Source organism: Pipistrellus kuhlii, unplaced genomic scaffold (genome assembly GCF_014108245.1).
Source record: "Pipistrellus kuhlii isolate mPipKuh1 unplaced genomic scaffold, mPipKuh1.p scaffold_m20_p_8, whole genome shotgun sequence".
Lineage (NCBI taxonomy): Eukaryota > Metazoa > Chordata > Mammalia > Chiroptera > Vespertilionidae > Pipistrellus > Pipistrellus kuhlii.
The window spans coordinates 11,871,616-11,884,224 of record NW_023425584.1 but is presented as its reverse complement, the minus strand read 5'-3'; the positions used below and the strand labels follow the sequence as shown (position 1 = coordinate 11,884,224).

General features: G+C 49.5%; 1 non-coding gene across 1 annotated transcript; it reads right to left on the bottom strand.

Annotated features, from left to right (window-relative positions):
* Window positions 1-2,453: 2,453 nt before the first annotated feature.
* LOC118711952 lies at window positions 2,454-2,574 on the bottom strand. Its single transcript, XR_004985901.1, has one exon. It is a non-coding gene; the product is annotated as a small nucleolar RNA SNORA28 (small nucleolar RNA).
* Window positions 2,575-12,609: the final 10,035 nt, after the last annotated feature.

Below are 12,609 nucleotides of genomic sequence, written 5' to 3'. Positions count from 1 at the left end.
AGGGCTGAGGTGGGTGTGGTGGGCTCTGTCTGGAGCAGCCTCAACCCAGCTCTGGAAAAGCCAGCTCAGAATTATCAAATCTTTGCATTTTTATTTTATTTTTTAAACATATATTTTATTGAATTTTTACAGAGAGGAAGAGAGAGGGATAGAGAGTTAGAAACATCGATGAGAGAGAAGCATCGATCAGCTGCCTCTTGCACACCCCCTCTGGGGATGTGCCTGCAACCAAGGTACATGCCCTTGACCGGAATCGAACCCGGGACCTTTCGGTCCGCAGGTCAACACTCTATCCACTGAGCCAAACCGGTTTTGCAAATCTTTGCATTTTTAAAGGAAAGCCAAAAACATATTTTTATGTGCAATCTATTTCTGTTCTGATGCTGGCAAGTAATTCTTTTCTATCATTTTTTTTTTTCTACACTTGTTCTTAGCCAAAAGGCCGAGAAGCAATCTTTTTTTCCTTTCCTTTTCAGACTGAAAGGCAAAACAAAAGCAGCCAATTTGCCTCTCTGGACTAGAAGATCTCTAAGGAGGCTTTGACTCAGACATCTCGACTTCCAGTAGAATCTCTCTGGGGAGACAGCTCACATTCCAATCCCAAGAGGCTCAGATCTAAGAAAGGAGAGGGAGTGTGAAGACAGATGCCCCATCCGCTCCTGCTACCCACCCTGCCCACAGTAGTAGGGAGGCAGGGGGTGCTGGGAAGCCGGGCCTGGGGGAGCTGAGCACTGCGGGAGGGCGGTGAGCTTGTGATGAATCAGCTGCCATAAGCTGTTGGCTTCCCCAGAGCTGTCAGGCTGTTCCCTGGGGCTGCGGGAGCAGCCAGGGCTCCGGGGGAGACTGAATTTCCGTTGCAACAGGAAGACGCCCCGCCCACACCAGCCATTGTCTCCACCTCTCCTCCTCACCCCACTGCTTTCCCAATGGGAACCCTGCCCCTGCCTCCTCCTCTAATCGACCCTCATTATGTGGAGCGGGCATCGATCCAGTCCCTGCTGTCTTCTGGGCCTTCCCTCCACCCCTAGAGTCTTCTTCGATTGCCTCCTGAGCCTGGGTCTTCAGCTGGCTTGTCTTCCTCTGAGACATAGCCTGACAGAGTGCACGGGGTGATTGATGAGCTCAGAAGCTCTGGCTAGCGAGTGGGTGGGCAGCCAGCCAGAGACACGCTCTCACAAGATAGCAGAGACCCCCGGGGGAGAGCCCACAGCTACCAGGAGGCTCCCTGGGGTCACTCCACTGCTCGGCGCCCCCCCCCCCCCCCACCTCCGTGCAGAGCAGATAGCCACATGGGCCATTGGTACGGCACCTGGCACACAAAGAGAATGCTCCTGCCTTTTCCCACTTGGAGACACACACACAAGGTGAAGATGGGAAACGTTTTAAAGCTGGGATGTCTGTCACTCAGCCATGCCACTCAGTCCAGGTGTGTATAATCTGCCCGTTCACTCATCCATTCATTCGTTCATGCAAAAGGAGGGGTTACTGTGGGGATCAGTGCTCTGCTATAATTACTAGGTGGTCTCTGGGAGGGAGGAGGGCGGGTTTGAATCCAGGCTTCTGTGGCTTTCTAGCTGGGTGACCTTGGGCAGGTCACATCACTTCTCTAAACTGCTGCTCCTCCCTCAGGGTTGCCTCTGTGAGACTCAGTCAGATAATGTAAGTACTTAGATGATACACGTTACAAATGAGGAAACTGAGGCCCAGAGAGGGGAATTTGTGCACACGCACACAGCAAGTCAGTGGCAGAGCTGAGGTGAGGGAGCGTGGAAGTCCTGCCTGCTGGTTCAGGGCCCCTCCCACCCTGTCCCCACTTCTGTCAGCCCTCCCTCCCTCTCCAGCCTTCTGCCTTTGAAGATGTCAGGAGCCAGCAGATTGGAGCTGACAGGAAATCCCTAAGTGCCTTTTTCCAGGGTGAAGGCATCGAGTTACATTGGGGGCTGACGGGAGACCCATTAGGGAGCTAAGGCTGAGTTCCTGTCAGTTCCATTAGTGTGTCTGATTAACCCATTAGCACCCACTGGGAGCAGGAAACACAGGGACCCCAGAAGGGATGAGTCACAAAGTCAGTCAGCCTTGACGAGGCCCGGGGAGCAGAGCTGGAGAGACCCAAAAGAAGTCTTGCCTCCTTCCTTGGAAAGTGGGCTTCCTTGGAAAAGGTGTCAGGTGGGTCAGGGATGACAAAGACCAGGCAGGACTCAGAATCCGGGTGATTGGGGGCTCAGTGGAGCCCCTTGAGCGACCTTTAGTACAGATGTGACAACTGAACAGCAGAGAAAAGGAATCTTTGTGAGTCACTCACAGAGAATCCAGGGTTCCTGCCCACAATACCACTTTGCAGGACTCAAGTGTGTTACAGGAACCCTGGCTAAAAATACAGCCAACCATTATTGGGGTACTGCTAACTGCTGTACATGCATTATCCTATTTGTTATTTATTTATTATGTCACACACTGTCAAGTCTACATAATGGCTTGTCTCAGAGGAGAGAGCACCAGAATAGGTGGGACTTTCTTGCTCCCTCGAGCTCAAATTACATCAGAGAGTTCTGACGGTCTGCTACAGTGTTGCTTGCAATGCATTATTTCATTCTCAAGGCAACCCTGGGAGGTAGGTACTATACCCCCAATTTACACGGCAAAACTGAGATTCAGAGCGGTTGAGTAATTTGCCCCATCACTCCGGTAACACTTAGAAGAGCCAAGATTTGGACCCTAGCAGCCTGATCACCAAATCTTCATCTTTGTTATCCTGCCATCCTACTGAGCAGCTCAGACAGACAGAACCACTATTTGATAAAAACTTCCTACAGAGTCCTGCCGAAACCGGTTTAGCTCAGTGGATAGAGTGTCGGCCTGTGGACTGAAAGGTCCCAGGTTCGATTCCGGTCAAGGGCAAGGGCATGTACCTTGGTTGCGGGCACATCCCCAGTAGGGGGTGTGCAAGAAGCAGTTGATTTATGATTCTCTCTCATCAATGTTTCTAACTCTCTATCCCTCTCCCTTCCTCTCTGTAAAAAATCAATAAAATATATATATATTTTTTAAAACAAAACTTCCTACAGAGTCCTTCACATAGTGATGCTGCGATAGCCAGGAGCAAACTTTCCTCTATCCTCAAGGCTCGTTTGGCTGATCTAATAATCAAACAGCCATGTGGCAGATTAGCAAGAGAAAAGAACCAAATTTAATACACACATATGTATGAGAAGCCTGCATGCATGGGAGTCCAAGACAAACATGCAGGAGAAATTCAGAGATAAAAAGCGAACATGGAAGTATAACACCCTGAGCTAGGGATGAGGTAAGGTGCTCTGAGGCTTCTAAGAGCCACTGCAGAAAGATAAAAAGAGCAGATAATCAGTCAACAAAAGTTTGCCTTGCCATATAGGTGGGCCAAAAATGTTATCCCTGGTAATTTCTTATTATGAGCAAGGCCTCTAATTCAAATTCTTCTAGGTAGTTAAAGGGATGGGCGAAAGTTTCTCTTGAGCCTGAAGCTAAAATTACCCTTAGCTCAAAACAATCCACATACCACAGAAGAATACCTTGAGGGTGAATAACTCTGAACCCCAACACCAGCAACCCATAGAGAGAAGCAGAGGTGGAACTGGAGATTCCAGAAGTGGTTTCAGTATGTACTTCATCCCTGATATAGGACGGTGAGGAGCCACTGCAGGAAGGATGCAGTGGAGTGGGGATAAATAAATGCTGGGGGGTGGGAGGTAGGGAGAGGACTGGCTTGGTGGAGTTTCCAAAGATAAGGAGGGCTTTGGAGTTTGATTAGATCTTCCAGGGAGGGGCAGGAATCACAGGCAAATGGCCAGGTGGGGGTTGGAGAAATGAGGAGCCAGGGAACAGACTTCTGGGGAAGAGAGACAAATTCCCTTGAGCTGTTGAATATAAGATGTCTAAGGGGCATACAGTGGGTTCTGTCCAGAGTGTGGTTGGACTTACTGGCTTGGATTTTAGGCCTTACTGGTCTACAAGTCTGCAGAGAACAGATGGCAGGCCTTTTTACCCTGTGCCTCAGTTTCCTCATCTGGAAAATAAATAATAACATCACTGCATAGAGTTCTTGTAAAGAGTTGATGGATATAACATCTATAATTAATGTATAAAGCTCTTAACATAGTGCCAGGCACATGGGAATGCTTAATAAAGGTTAACTGAATGACTGTATGGATTGATGGTTCTTTGCCTGTGGCTGATAGAAGTTATTTGGAAAAAGAGGTGTTTTAGCTTGTTTGGCTCAGTGGATAGAGTGCTGGCCCATGGACTGAAGGGTCTCTGGTTCAATTCCAGTCAAGAGGACATACCTCGGTTGCAGGCTCGATCCTTGGCCCTTACCAGGACTTGTGTGGGAGGCCACCAATTGATGTATCTCTCACATCCATGTTTCTCTTTCTGTGTGTGTCTCTCCTTCTCCCTCCTAATCTCTCTAAAAAATCAATGGAAAAATATCTTCTGGTGAGGATTAATCATAATAATAAAAAGTTGATTTAAAAACCCAAGGACCTTTTCCTCCCTCTTCAATACTCAGGGCTGCTTTGGAGGGTAAGGGAGAAATACAGTAACACAAATGTTACCTGGAAAGGATTGCGTGGGGAGAGGGGATGGTGCCATGTTTCATCCTTAATCCCACTCTGGACACACACACACACACACACACACACACACACACCAGCTACAACACGAAGAATAATGTCATTCCATTCATACCGTAGCTTCATCTGTGGTCTACAGTCATCCGGACTTTTGCTAGTATTTTGCAGATGAGGAAACAGAGTAATTAACCTTTCAGGACTCTTCCTTCCCTTGAACCCATGTCCAATATACTAGCAGGTTGTTTTGAAAAGTCCTTGAAAATATAACCTGAATCTATCCATCAGGGGAAGGAGGAGAGCCATAGCATTCTTTGTTTGGAGCTACTATGATTTTTAATTTTTAAATTATTATTATTATTTTAAAATACATTTCTTTATTGATTTCAGAGAGAAAGGAAGAGGGAGAGAGAGATAGAAACATCACTGATGAGAGAGAATCATTAATCAGTTGCTTCCTGCGCGTTCCCTACTGGGGATCGAGCCTGCAATCTGGGCATGTGCCTTTGGCCAGAATCGAACCTGGGACCCTTTAGTCCACAGGCCGACGCTCTATCCATTGAGCCAAACTGGCTAGGGCACCATGAGTTTTTAAAAGTGCAGATAGATCCCTGCCACATCCTTGCTTAGACTTAGGTTTCCTAGTTGACTTGGGGAAAAAAAAAAATCCAAAACCTTCCCTTGCCCACAGGGTTCTGTGGCATCGGGTTCATCTCTCTCCCCTCTCTCCTCCCCCACACCCTCTGGACCCCATACCCTCATTCCTGGCCCTCCGGCCCGCAGTGGTTTTCTTTCTATTTCTCCATCTCTATAGGGTGCCCTGGCTCCAGCCCTCATCTGACCTTCTGCACTTCCTGCAGGTCCACATCCCTAGCAGGCTCCCGGGCTACCCCCCTACCTCCTCCCACCCTCTTAGCACAAGTCCCGTTTCCTTCTCTTTCCTGCTGTCATCCTATCTGATATTCCGCCCACAGTGTCTCCCCCAGTGGAATGTCAGCTCCATCCCAGCAGGAACCTTGTTAGCTTGCTCTCCTTTAAATCCCCAGTGCTCAGCCACATCTGACGCACAGTAGATGCTCAACAAATATCTGATGAGCGAATGAGTCATTGTGCCTGGATGTCTGTCCTCTCTGTGGGAGATCATGAACTTGCAACAAAACCATCCAGCAGACATGGAGCCTCTACCCTGTCGCTGGCCCTGGGCCATCTAGCGGGGGAGGCAGCCACAGAGACACGTCCCTGGTCCGAGAGACTCATTCGCCCCTCAGGCAGACATGAGCACTCACAGGAAGGCCAAAGGAGGCGGATGTGCCCCGCTCTGCTGGAGCTGCCTGAAGGTTCAAAAGCAGCTGGAGAAAAATGCCTTTGTCTCCTGGATCCCGTCAGAAACCTTGGTGCTCTCTGAGTCCCAGAGCTGGGCCTCACACCAGGGACTCCCTCTGCCTGGAACACCGTCCTCACTGAAATATGATAGCAACCATACTTTGGTAAAAACTGCTGTTTGAATTTTAACCCCACTATTCTGACTTTGACCTTCGATTACTTACTTAAACAATAGGGTAGTTACAGGCGATTGACTCCCACTGACTCAGTAGCTTCAGGGGTAGAAACTAGAGATAACCTTTAGAGATTAACCTCTGAGTTCTGCTTTTGTATTATGGGCAAGATAGGGCCACATTCCAATGTTCCTAGCCTTTAGAATTTAGAACAAAGGGAAATTCCTGTGGTTTGAAGCTTTAAAAGGGATTGCCCACACCTGGATCAGTGCGGTCATGTGGGGCCCACCTGCATGTGGTGCTCCCGAGGCCGGCCGTCCTGGCCAGTTTTTCAATAAATCCTTGCCTGCTTTTTTAAATCAATCATCAGCCTCCAGTGGTCTTATTTTGAACCCAGGGTTTGACCCCACAACACTCACTGCACCCCCAGCCCTCCTCACTGCATCCCAGCCCTCCTCACTGCACCCTAGCTTCCTCACTATACCCCCAGCCTCCTCACTGTACCCCCAGCCCTCCTCACTGCACCCCCAGTTCTCCTCACTACACTCCCAGTCCTCCTCACTGCACCTCAGCCCTCCTCACTGCACCCCCAACCTCCTCACTGCACCTCCAGCCTTCCTCACTGTACCCTCAGCCCTCCTCACTGCATCCCCAGCCCTCCTCACTGCACCCCAGCCCTCCTCACTGCACCCCAGCCCTCATCACTGCACCCCAGCCCTCATCACTGCACCCCCAGCCCTGCCTGGCTGTGATGCATTCTTCAGACCCGAGTTTCTACATCACTTCCTCTAGAAGGCCTTCCCTGATCCCTCTGGTGGGACCATGATATCTCTTTAGTGGATTCCAGGCCTGGCACTTACCACTTTGCATTGTAGGCCTGGCACTTATCACTTTGCATTATTGACCAGTTTCCCTGTTTGGGCGTTCACCTCCCCCTACTCCCCCACCCCATAGGGCTGTTTGTTCCAGGGAAGCAAAGACCTTGGCCTGTGCTGGGCACAAAGTAAGAGCTCAAGAAATATGTCTTCTGTGTGAACAAATGCATGGGCAGAGGCTTTCCTGGGAAACAGAATTTCAACTTTCCTTTAAAAAAAAAAATAAATATATTTTATTGATTTTTTTACAGAGAGGAAGGGAGAGGGATAGAGACTCAGAAACATCTATGAGAGAGAAACATAGAACAGCTGCCTCTTGCACACTCCCTACTGGGGATGTGCCCGCAACCAAGGTACATGCCCTTGACCAGAATCGAACCTGGGACCCTTCAGTCCACAAACCGACGCTCTATCCACTGAGCCAAACCTGTTTTGGCCAGAATTTCAACTTTCTGAGACCCAGACCAGAGGCCCTCTGTAGTCACAGCCCATTCTTTGTGTTTGCAGCTGGCGAGGCCTCCTCTCCTCCTCTAGGGGCTTTAGTGCCAAGCCCCAAAATGATTCTTTCTTTGTTTTCTTTAATAGGTCTATGATGGTACACATTTCTGGAGGCATGACAGTGTACACACTGATGCTTCCCGCCCCCCCTGCCCTCCTCTGGGTGGTACATGCCCCAAGGGATCCCTGCAGATGAATTCCCAGGCCTCCAGCCCTGGTGACCACTTCCTGCTGGAAGGGAGGGTGGCGGCTCTGGCATTAGTGTCCTTCTCTGTAGCTGGGGATTGGGGCAGAGGCCATGATGGGGCGAAGGTAGAGGGGATTGCTGTGCCAAAGTGTCATAAACCCCAAAGACTACCAGGGAGCCGAATCCGATGCAATTGCAGAAAGCCTGTATTTATTTCGGACTAGTCCGAGCTCAGTCCCACTTACACGGGCGACGGCATGGCGGGAGAGAGAGAGAGAGAGAATTTAACATATCGATAGGTTTTATAGGGAGGGGGGGTGGTGCCACTACCTTGGCTGACCTGATTAGATGGGTTAGGGCTAGGGTCCAGTTACACAAAATGGAGTCGGGAGCTGGCCCGCCAGGATGATTAATACACAACTGGAAGACTCCCAGGCTCCAGGGCATCTGGGGAACCCTCTGCTGAGAGAAAAGACAGTACCAGCTGTCCCCCATTACGGACCATTACAGGTCTTTGTAGGTCCTCCAGGCTTGAGGAAGGGGGCTGGGGAGTGATCCAGCTCTCAGGGTGGGCCTGGAGAAGAGACATTCCCAATATGGCTCCTTCTGCCAATTCTAGCTCCAAACCTTCCCCAAGGGTGATGTCAAGACTCTATCTTCTATAGCCCTTCTCTCCCCAAACATATGAATCCAGGTAATATTAGGTTAAGGTGAAGAGCAGGAGGACCCAGAAGGGAACCTTGATGGGTGCTGGGAAAGAGGCACAGTTGGTTCCCTAACTCCCGGAGGCTCTCCTGGGGACTGGCATGTACAGGAACCTCAAGTTAAGTTTTCAATGGAGGCTGACAGCTCCATTTTTGAGTCATTATCGAGTTGCAAAGAGTGGGAGGGACAAGATATCTCCCAGTCAAATCCAATTTCCTATTTCCCAAATCTTAGGACAGGGAAGGCATTCACAGCCACTCCACACCCCCTTCCCGCTCCAGACCTCATTCATTAGTCTTCATACCTGTCTGCTAAGCCCTGCACATTTCCGCCCTGGAGGAAACATTTTTGCAGCCCTGCCTTCACGGTATTCTGCCTTAGCCCTATCAGTATCCCCAGGTGGTGCGGCCTCCCCTGCAGCTTTGCAGTGTCAACCTGGGCAGCCCTACTCCTGGCCCTGCCAGGGGGAGAGACAGCTTTGGAGGATGGGAGTGGGGGTGGGGTTCTTGGGTAGTACGCTTCTACCCTGCTTTGACCTTAGCAAGTCCTACTTCATCTCCCACACAGTGGACTTCTCAGGAAGACTTCATTTGAAATAAAATGTCCCATTGCTAACAACAAGGTCACACCCTGTGAAATCCCTTCACTACAGAGGAAGTGGTAAAGGTGCAGGCATTGTGAGTCTGAATCCCAGCTCCACCTCTCATTGCAAGGGTCAGTAATCCTCCCTCCCTCCCTTGGTGGCTGGGAAGACTGAGGAGCTGATGCAGGTACAGGGCAGCCACATAACTCCTGCCTGACAAATGGCAGTAATGACAGTGGGACCACAAGGAAGAGGACAGGCCCTTCCTGCTCTGATGGCAGAGCCTGGGCAGGGTCTCAACCACAGCACTACTGACATTTGGGGCCAGACCATTGTTTGTTGTGGGCTGCCCTGTGTCTCCTGGGGTGTTAAGCAGCATCTCTGGTCTCCACTCACACTCCCTCCCCAGTGATGACAATCAAAAATGTCTCCAGATATTGCCAAATGCCACAAGGAGACAAAGTCACATCCAGTTGAGAACCACAGGTCTGGGAGGTGGGGGTAGGGGCTTGGCTCCCGCAGGACCAATGGGAAGAGGAGGACACACTCTCCAGTCAGGGCCTCTTGCTCTGTCCCTGGAGACCCTCTGTCTCTGCTGGAGGCCTCCTTGTGATAAGGCTGCAGATAGGGGATGGGGAAGGAGCCAAAGAGGTAAGGACAAGAGAGAAAATAAGAGCGAGAGGGACCCGGACAGTGTGGCTTCATGGTTGAATGTTGACATATAATCAAGGAGGTCATAGTTCAATTCTTGGTCAGGGCACATGCCCAGGTTTCGGGCTTGATCCCCAGTAGGAGGTGTGCAAGAAGCAACTGATCAATGATTCTCTCTCATCACTGATGTTTCTATCTCTCTCCCTCCTTTCCTCTCTGAATTCAATAATGTGTGTGTGTGTGTGTGTGTGTGTGTGTGTGTGTTTAAAAGAGGGAGAAGGAGAGAGGAGAGAGGAGAGAGGAGAGAGGAAAGAGAGAGAGAGAGAGAGAGAGAGAGAGAGAGAGAGAGAGAGAGAGAGAGAGAGAGGCTCAGATGGATGGGTAAAGAAGAGACCTACACAAGGCTGAAAGCATCTAGAGCCCCCAGGTCCCTGGTCTCTGAACACACCCTAGATTCATCCCTGGGGCCTCTGCAATGGAGTCTAGGGTCCTTTGTCCCTCCTCTAAGCCATCAGAGGGCCCACCCCCAGCCTGATCTTGCTCTCCCCATTCCCTCCCAGACAATCCAGGTGCCTTCCCTCAGGCTTCTAAGATGCACCAGAACTTGACTCCTTCCCACCCTGGGTTAGCCACTATCTCTTTGTATCTGGACACCAGGAGTCACCATCTGGCTGGCTTCCCTGCTTACACCCTCATCTTCCTTATCATTTATTCTCTACATGCCAAGACCGGTTTGGCTCAATGGATAGAGCGTCGGCTTGGGGACTGAAAGGTCCCGGGTTCGATTCTGGTCAAGGGCATGTACCTTGGTTGCGGGCATATCCCCAGTAGGGAGTGTGCAAGAGGCAGCTGATCGATGTCTATCTCTCATCGATGTTTCTAACTCTCTATCTCTCTCCCTTCCTCTCTGTACAAAATCAATAAAATATATTAAAAAAAATATTCTCTACAAAGCAGAGGCATGACATATTAAAAACACAAATCATCCCTGACTCGGTAGGATTGCGGGTTCAATTCCTGGTCAGGGTATATACCCAGGTTGTAAGTTGAATCTACACTGGGCAAGTGCAGAAGGTAAACAGTTTTTTTAAAAAAATATTTTTATTGATTTCAGAGAAGAAGGGAGAGGGAGATAGAAACATTAATGATGAGAGAAAATTATTGATTGGCTGCCTTCTGCACACCCCCTACTGGGGTTGAGCCGGCAACCTGGGCATGTGCCCTTGATCAGAACTGAACTTGGGACCCTTCAGTCCACAGGCTGATGCTCTATCCACTGAGCCAAACCAGAAAGGCCAAACAATTGATGTTCTCACATTGGTGATGTTTCTCTCTCTCTCTCTCTCTCTCTCATCAATTACAAAAAACCCACACAAATAAATAAAAATGCAAATGAGATCATGCCATCTTCATGCTCAAAGCCCTCCCAATGGCTTTCCTGGCTGTCGTTATCAAATCCAAACTCTTGGCATGGCCTTCAAGCAGCGTATAAGGTCCCCAGCCCCCAACTTTTACCCGCAGCTCCTCTATCCACTATCCCCAGGCCTGGCTGTGTCTACAGCATTAAGGTGTCTATATAAAGATGTTCCTTTTTCAGATAGGAATGCTCTGCCCATCCAGTCTGAAAATTACTTCCCCAAACACTGACACATCAGCCTGTTGTGTAGTCTTCACTGTACTCTTTCTTGATCACCTGAACGACCTCGTTTCCTTGTTGTTTGTCTCTCTTCCCCTGGAGTCTCAATTCCTAGAAGACAGGCACCTTGTCTGTTATTCATTTCCACATCCCCAGGGCCCATGTGTCTGGCATATAGTAAGCCCTCAGTAATTATTTCTTGAATAGACAAACGAGAGAACGATTAGATGGTCTCCATAGCCCTTCCCACATCGTGCCTTGGCGAGGCTCACAGGCAGAGGCCGTGGTGATGGGGAGGCAGGACAGGGTGCAAGGTCATCTGGGACAAATGCAAGGATGTCCCAGGCCACAGAGAGGAGGACACTTTTTTTTAGGGGTTTTTACATCTTTTTAATTTTTTTTAATTTTTATTAAGCATGCTAGAATTTATTACAGATTCGAATCTGGACTCAAACCATGGCTGACGCAGCAGCCGGTAAACAGGGGGTTTTTACATCTTTTCTGTGACTCAAATGATAGACAATGGTTTCAAGAGCTCTTTTCCTCCTTTCAACAGTCTCTTTGTGACTTGTTGTGAGTGCCTCATTGTTTTATCATTAAGCTGGATTCCCACGAAGGCAGGACACTTCTAGAAAAAGTGGCAGGCCCTAGAGCTGATAGAGGGGGGGGAAAGGGACAGCCCCGCCTCCCCTGGGCCCCGCCCCGCCCAAGCCTCCCCAGGCCAGGTAACAGAATTCGCCACCAGAGGGCGCTCCGAGGTCCCGCATCTGGACTGGAAACCAGAGGTGGGTTGTGCTGGGTGTGGTTTGTCTGTGCTACCTGCTGGGGTATCGCTCTAGTGAGCTTTCCCTGAACTCTTCATTCATTTACTCATTGATAAACTTTTCTTCTTTATTTTTTCTCCCTATGAGATGCTTGTTCACAATTTATGCCGAATTTGCTTTTGGGTCCTTTGTCTTTCTTCTTCTGTGTTTTGTTTTGTCACCTAAGGATATATTTACATTGATCTTTTTTTTACAGAGAATGGAAGAGAGAGGGAAAGACCGAGAAACATCAATGTGAGAGATACACATCAACTGATTGCCTCCTGCATGTGGCTGGGGCTGGGCTGAGGAGGGGCCTGCAACCAAGGTATGTGCCCTTGACTGGAATTGAACCTGGAACCCTTTGGTCTGCACACCAACACTCTATCCACTGAGCAAAACCGGCTAGGGTGGTACACTAGGGCGATATATTTGTTCACCACATGTGCTCTGGGACAGAAGCAGGGATTTAGGTAGATGGAGACTCTGCTATCTGCTGTCTAGGGTGGGGGGAGGGTGGGCAAGTAGACAGATACTGTGAACCTACCACTACCCAACAACATAACATCAC